Genomic DNA, 8,298 nt, shown 5'->3' with positions numbered 1-8,298 from the left:
AGGTGTTTTTTTATTTAATTATTAATTTGTATTATTAGATGATATACCATGGTAAAGAAAGTGTAATGGATCTCAATTTATATGAAGTCGAATATTCATGTGATGGGCCATGTAACCTGTAATGGGCTGCAATCCATATAAAATGGCCCAAAAAAATACGTTTGGGGGCTCTGTTTCATGCGATGGGCCATGTAATCTGTAATGGGCTGCAATCTATATGGAATGGGCCAAAAAAAATGTGCATTTTGGAGCTTTGTAACAATCGAGAGGTAAGATATAGTTTAGCTGTAGTAGACTGCTATATCAGCTTAATAACAGGTATTCCTCAGTACATTGATTATTTGGAAACAAATATATGATGCTGAAAATGGGATTAGTGCACGATAATATTAGCTTAGTACACAGAGTATAGACAGTGCTAGAGTTCTTCAAAGTACAATGCCAGCTAATACTTGCAGAATGATTCAGCTATTGTTACTGCTAATCATCACTAAGAGGGATGTGCATCTATACCGCTTTTCTACCAAAGTGGTTTCCCACTGCGGTACTGCATATTCTAACTTGGATAAAATAAACTAAGATACTTTGTTGCTGCTTGTAACTTGATGAAGTTCTGCTCTTCTTTTTTTGGAAACATTGATTACTTGCAGCAAAGATTATGCAAATACCTGCAAAATATTATTATACAACGATCAGTAGTTTTGTAAGAGATTGTACACGTAAAATTCAGAATTTACCTCAGACAGTAGTAGGTGCATTAATGGTTTGAGTGGCTTCAGTAGGTGGCTCTTCTCCATTTGAACAAGCATTTGTTTTCTCTTTCAAGTGATTGGCAATTAAAGCAATACCCTTGAACCAAATATAGCTTATTGCTTTGACAATGTGTAGTACCACAGTAGCGATGATATGAATTAGGATGGAGTTCTTAAATCTAAGTTGGAATGAACCTTGAGTAGATGGCATGAGAAACCAAAATGCTAATATCCACACAAGAGTTCCCGATGTAATTGCACGGCATAGATCTTGGTAGAATGATATCAGATAAGGTCTGGTCTTCTCTAGAGGGCCAGGTAGATGATCAGTAATAGTTGCAATAGGTAGGGTGATGTATTTATATATGCAGGCTGCCTTATCAGGGTAGAAGGTATTGAACAGCATGATTAAGGTCTCAAATAGTAGAGAGAGAATGGTGGACAAGATGACTGCTATAGTAAATTTTAGCTTGTTGTTTAAACACTTTTCAAGGTCCACTGAAGCAACAAAGCTAAATATAGAGCCTATCACAGCAACTGATAGCTCTATCTTTGGCTTCTTGAAGTCTTTACCAGTGCCAATAGAAACTGTGATTTCACCAACTGATTTGCTTTGTGCCCATGAAACAATTTGGTCTACTTTTCCTACAATGAAATGGAAAGGAAAGATCTGCAGAAATATGAAATGCACAAATGAAAGTACCTTTTGATTGGCTTTTGCACTGCTCAAATTGTGTAGTGTTAGTGCTAGCAATATGAGTATATTCATCTTCATCAGTTTTGCTGCATTGTAAACTTTTCCTAAGAAGCTGAAATGCAAAGAACAGAGAGGTGCAAATGTTATTTACCATAGAGGAAAACAAAGAAATAAGAGAAGATTAAGTGAGACCTTCGGTAACAAAGTGAAATATAAAGACAATGAAATTTCAGAGGGATATAAAGGTTATTTGTTATGATGTGAGATAGGGAAGTAAGAACAGATTAATTCATATTTTTTTGTAAGAAACTGAGATGTCAGCTAGACAAATTAGTCATTCTCGAGGTCAGTCAATCTCTAGAAGATCTACTAAGTTAGACAAATTAAAGATTCTGGAGTTCAGCAAAATCAAACTTGCTTGGTGCAGTTAGATTCTTGAGTATCTGCTCTATTTTCATATAGCTTTGTAAGAGATTGCAGCTAGAACATGTATAGCAGTCTAATAAAAAAAATTACAGAGACACAAAGGCTATTTCTCTAAAACAAATCAAAAGAGTGTCAACAGATTAACTATTGTTTGTTTAAAATGGTAATTACCTCTGTTTCCTCTTCTATCTCATGTAGACATGATCGAGTTGCTCTCATTGCTAGATCAGATGGTATGCACCTCGGAGTGGTGTGCATTTTGGTGAATCTAGTGGACTTCTTAGTAGTTGCTTCCATGGGTTTGCTGGTTGGGAAAGGGGGCTGTGGGTTTTGCTCCATGGAGCCTATTTCTTCTAGTTTGGAAGGTATAGAGGCAGGGAGAAGACAGTGCACGGAGGAGAGGCTGTCTAGTAGCACTTCTTTTATTGGTGGATGGAAGAGCATTGGGAGTTGTAGTAGTAGCCAGATGGAAAAAAGAGTGAGAAGAAGCTTTTCCATTCTGCAATTAATGGTGGATACATATATCAGCGAGATTGGCAATTTGACAACACGTTGAGATGTGGCAGGAGCTATAGACTTTGATGGCATTTCATGCAGAACATTGTTTACTTCAGATTTCAGTAGTAGTATAGGGGAAAAATTGTAGAGTACCTTGGAAACTGTGTTGGTGATATGCCCAAGAGCCCATCATCACAATACGGTTTAAAGGCTCAAGAGGATATTGATCCAAGAGGGATTATGGTTACTAATGGGCCTATGAGATAGAAGCCCATTAGTACGCCCTATATATACGAGGGAGGGGCTAGGGGGGCGACGACCAGAGAGCTGCGCCACCTCCTAGCCACCGCCCCTCCCTCTCTCTCTCGGCCGCCGCCCATGCCGTGCGTGCGGTGCTAGCACACCGACGCCCGGCGTTTCATCCCCATCATCCCCGTACGTGTGGATTCCGTGGAGGCGCTGCTGCGACTGCTGCGCTGATCGGCTGCTGGGAAAGTAAGAGGAGCTCGGTTCGTGGGACGTGATCGACTACTTCCTCTACATCGACTGCGCGACTTCTTCCGCTGCGCTGCGCGTCTAGTGGTAACGATCTATGATCTTCTACTCGCAAGTATCTTGGGTATATGCGGTAGTGATGCTAGCGTAGCCTACCCGATTCCCTACAGTGGTACCAGAGCCATCTTGCGTAGTTTTTGGTCTGGATCATTTGCATATATGTGATATGTTGTTGTAGTAGATTGGATCTATTACTTTTGCACGGTTTGATTAGATCAATTGGTCATAAGGGGTTAAAACTGGAGCGAGTTGATTGCACGGCATGTGACAAAAGATTAGTTTGTGTTCTTTCTCTGTTATGCATACGACATGTCCCTACCGGCTAGAATCACCATCGGGACTAACTGTGTGCATAAGTCAGCAGATTGGACCAATAGATCGAGGTCATGTGTAGATGCAGTCTTCTCAAGTGCAAAGTTTGCACGGTCAATGTGATTGACCTAGTGAAAATTGAGGCATTATGAATGGCTCGGATTTGAGGTGATGCGATCACTCTGATGAGATTTTCATAGGGATTCCATAGATGCGATCTGTGTAATTCCGTGAGGTTTTCAGGGACCGCCATTGCTTTCTCGCTGTAGCGGCTTCCTAAGCGCTACTTTGGTAGAACACATCGTACGCCTAACTTGTTTTTGCAGCGTGTGATGTGAATGGTATGGCCTCGATGTCATGTGATGATCTATGTGATGATTTGTGCGGCCTGCGTGTCGCAAGTTAACACAACCGGGTTGAGGTTGCACCATTATTGTATAACGACCTGCGTGTCGACTTGTGATGTTTGAATCCTCATGTAATTATTTCACTAGCTATTAGATGTAGTAGCTAGTATCTTTTCATGGAGGCTTCAATCATGATGGCGATGATGATCACCACAAGACAGGACGGATGGCAATGGAGGTCACCTTGGAGCCATGGCGATGGAGCCCATTGTGATGCAAGAGGCCATACTATTCACAATATAATATGATTATATGCCTGTGATGTTTATTTTCCTGTCATACTATTCTTTCATACTTTTACATATGGTGGATGCTTTAATCATGATAGAATAGCTTCCCTCAGAAAAGGTTGAGTTTTGATGCCTTTTACCAATAGCTGCACCTATTAATTTTGATCGTTGTGTGGTAGGTTTACCAAAGTAGAGTACCCTCAGCTATCACTTTTGTATAGGGTGGATGTCGGACATTCACAAGCATAGTATTGGTTTACTCAGCAAAGCTATCAAAACAGTTTTGGGCTTTAAGGCATAGGGTTGGGGCCGGGGCATTGGATGCCACCCAACAAACAAGAGTCGCATAGAGATGTGATTAGTAATTTGTTACTTACCTGTATCACTACTTTTCTAGCCGTGATGCTAAAGCTCACTAGAATTTTAGTGATTATGGATCTTGAACCACTATATGTCATTAGAGGGAAGATGACTTTGATATAGTAGGTTGTCTTTTGTTAAATCAGTTAATGAAAGTCTTTACATAAACTTAGTGCTGAAATCTTGCTTTACTTTAATGTTGTAGATCATGTCTGCCAGTAACAATTCCGCTTTCAATTTGCATTCTGTTCTTGAGAAAGAAAAGTTGAATGGAACAAACTTTATTGATTGGTACCGCAACCTGAGAATTGTTCTCAGGCAAGAGAAAAAGGAGTATGTTCTTGAGCAGCCATATCCTGATGATCTCCCTGACAATGCAACTGCTGCTGATCGCAGAGCTTATGAGAAGCACTGCAATGACTCACTTGATGTCAGCTGTCTGATGCTCGCCACCATGTCCCCTGATCTGCAGAAGCAGTATGAGCATGCGGATGCTCATACCATGATCGAGGGGCTACGTGCGATGTTTCAGAACCAAGCCAGGACTGAGAGGTTCAATATCTCAAAGTCCTTGTTTGTGTGCAAGCTGGCAGAAGGTAGCCCAGTCAGTCCTCATGTGATCAAAATGATTGGTTACATTGAGACTTTGGACAGACTTGGTTCTGAACTTCACCAAGACTTGGCTACTGATGTTATTCTCCAGTCGCTCCCGGCGAGCTATGAGCCTTTTATCATGAACTTTCAGATGAATGGCTTGGATAAAACATTGAGTGAGTTGCATGAGATGCTAAAGACAGCAGAGGAGAGCATTAAGAAGAATCCGAATCATGTGATGATGATTCAGAAGGGGAACAAAAAGAGGAAGTGTTGGACGCCTCCTAATCCCAAAGGTAAAGGCAAGGAAAAGAGTTCCGGGGGTGAGTCCTCGGGCTCTAAGCTAAAGCCAGCACCTAAGGCCAAATCTGGCCCTACTTCTGAAGATGAATGCTTCCACTGTCATGAAAAGGGACATTGGTCTAGGAACTGCAAGAAGTACTTGGAAGAAAAGAAGAAGAAGAAGGGAAGTGAGACTTCCACTTCAGGTATAAATGTTATAGAAATAAATATTGCATTATCTTCTAGTGAATCATGGGTATTTGATACTGGATCGATGATTCACACTTGCAAATCGTTGCAGGGTCTAAGTGAGACTAGAAGATTTGCAAGAGGCGAGTTGGACGTTCGTGTCGGCAATGGCGCAAAGGTTGCGGTGTTGGCGGTCAGCACCTACCACTTGTCTCTACCCTCTGGATTAGTTTTGGAATTAAATAATTGTTATTGCATTCCTGCTTTGAGCAAGAACATTATTTCTTCTTCATGTTTGGAAGAAGTTGGTGATTTTAAGATTGTAATAGAGAATGTTCTCTATTACAATCTTAAAATCACCAACTTCTTCTATCTTTTGCAAAGGTATTTTTTATGCTCATTGTCCATTGGTGAATGGATTATATGTTCTTGATCTTGGGGATAAATCTGTCTGTAACATTAATACTAAGAGGCTTAGACCAAATGATTTGAATCCCACTTTTATTTGGCATTGTCGCTTAGGTCATATAAATGAGAAACGCATTGAACAACTCCATAAAGATGGATTGTTAAGCTCATTTGATTTTAAATCATTTGACACATGTGAGTCTTGTTTGCTTGGAAAGATGACCAAAGCACCTTTCACTAGTCATAGTGAGAGGGCGAGTGACTTGTTGGGACTTGTACATACCGATGTATGTGGACCAATGAGCTCAATAGCCAGAGGTGGTTTTCAGTACTTCATTACTTTCACTGATGACTTTAGTAGATATGGCTATATCTACTTAACGAGGCACAAGTCTGAATCGTTTGAAAAGTTCAAAGAATTTTAGAATGAAGTACAAAATCAATTAGGAAAGACAATTAAATTTCTGCGATCTAATCATGGAGGAGAATATTTGAGCCTTGAATTTGGTGATCATTTGAAGCAATGTGGAATTATTCTGCAGCTAACTCCGCCCGAAACACCTCAATGGAATGGGGTATCCGAACGGAGGAACCGAACCTTGTTGGACATGGTTAGGTCCATGATGAGCCAAGCTGATCTTCCATTGTCATTTTGGGGTTACGCTCTTGAAACTGCTGCGTTCACACTGAATAGGGTTCCAAGTAAGTCTGTTGAGAAGACACCATATGAGATACGGACTGGGAAGCGTCCCGGATTATCTTTTCTCAAAGTTTGGGGATGTGAGGCTTATGTCAAACGTTTGATGTCAGATAAGCTCACTCTAAAGTCAGACAAATGTTTCTTTGTGGGGTATCCTAGGGAAACCAAATGATATTATTTTTACAATAAGGCAGAAGGCAAAGTGTTTGTCGCTCGCAATGGTGTTTTCTTAGAAAAGGAGTTTCTCTCAAAAGGATTTAATGGGAGCAAGGTGCAACTTGAAGAAATTCAGGAAACACCCGAAACGGTTTCAGCACCCACTGAAGATCCACGGGATGTGCAAGATGTTGCACAACCCGTAGTTGAGGTAACAGCCCCACGAAGGTCTATAAGGGCACGTCGCGCTACTGACAAGCTCAACCTCCTTATTACGGAGGAGCGCCACGTATTATTGATGGAAAATGATGAGCCCTTGACCTACAAAGAAGCAATGATGGGACCCGACTCCGACAAATGGCTTGAAGCCATGGAATCCGAGTTAAAATCCCTTCATGATAATCAAGTTTGGAACTTGGTCGATCAGATTGACAGTGTAAGACCTATCAACTGTAAGTGGATTTTTAAGAAAAAATTAGACATGGATGGAAATGTTCACATCTATAAGGCACGATTGGTGGCTTAAGGTTTCCGACAAATTCAAGGTGTTGACTATGAGGAAACCTTTTCGCCCATCGCAATGCTAAAGTCTGTTCGGATTCTCCTACCAATTGCCGCATATTATGACTATGAGATATGGCAAATGGATGTCAAAACCGCTTTCCTTAATGGACATCTAAGTGAGGATGTGTATATGACACAGCCTGAAGGTTTTGTCGATTCTAAAAATGCTGGGAAAATATGTAAGCTTCAGAGGTCCATCTATGGATTGAAGCAAGCATCTCGGAGTTGGAATATTCGTTTTGATGAAGTAGTCAAAGGGTTTGGCTTCATCAAGAATGAAGATGAGCCTTGTGTTTACAAAAAGGCTAGTGGGAGCGCACTTGTGTTTCTGGTCCTATATGTGGATGACATATTACTGATCGGAAATGATATTCCAATGCTTGAAGTCGTTAAAACCTCATTGAAAAAGAGTTTTTCGATGAAGGATTTAGGAGAGGCGGCTTATATTCTGGGTATTAGGATCTATAGAGATAGATCAAAAAGGCTAATTGGATTAAGCCAAGACACGTACATTGACAAGATATTGAATCGGTTCAATATGCAAGATTCCAAGAAAGGTTTCTTGCCAATGTCACATGGTATTACTCTAAGCAAAAGTCAGTGTGCTACGACACCTGATGAGCAAAAGAGGATGAGTACGATTCCTTATGCTTCAGCCATAGGGTCGATCATGTATGCTATGCTTTGCACGCGCCCAGATGTTTCCTTTGCTCTAAGTGTTACGAGCAGGTATCAGTTAGATTTCGGTGAACCTCACTGGACAATTGTAAAGAGTATCCTTAAGTACTTGAGAAGAACTAAGGATATGTTCCTAATATTTGGAGGCGAAGATGAGCTCCTTGTAAAGGGTTACACCGATGCTAGTTTTCAAACAGACAAAGATGACTCCAAATCGCAATCCGGTTTTGTTTTCTGCCTCAATGGTGGGGCAGTGAGCTGGAAGAGTTCCAAGCAAGATATGGTGGCTGATTCGACGACAGAGGCTGAGTATATTGCAGCTTCCGAAGCTGCAAAAGAAGCTGTTTGGATCAGAAAGTTTGTTTCTGACTTGGGTGTTGTTTCTAGTGCGTCCAGTCCAGTGGACCTCTATTGTGATAATAGTGGTGCCGTTGCACTAGCAAAGGAGCCTAGAACAACTAAGAAGTCCAGACATATACTGCGGAAGTAT

The 8,298-nt window shown here is 41.0% G+C and overlaps 1 long non-coding RNA gene across 1 annotated transcript; it reads right to left on the bottom strand.

The window, feature by feature from the left end:
- Positions 1 to 622: 622 nt before the first annotated feature.
- On the bottom strand, positions 623 to 2,543 carry LOC120639804. Its single transcript, XR_005661673.1, has 4 exons — positions 2,527 to 2,543; positions 2,047 to 2,374; positions 738 to 1,561; positions 623 to 668 (listed from the first exon to the last, which is right to left on the bottom strand). It is a non-coding gene; the product is annotated as an uncharacterized LOC120639804 (long non-coding RNA).
- Between the last annotated feature and the right edge of the window lie 5,755 nt (positions 2,544 to 8,298).

The sequence above is a fragment of the Panicum virgatum genome, chromosome 7K (genome assembly GCF_016808335.1).
Source record: "Panicum virgatum strain AP13 chromosome 7K, P.virgatum_v5, whole genome shotgun sequence".
NCBI classification, from domain to species: Eukaryota; Viridiplantae; Streptophyta; class Magnoliopsida; order Poales; family Poaceae; genus Panicum; species Panicum virgatum.
This window is presented reverse-complemented; position numbering and strand designations above follow the sequence as displayed.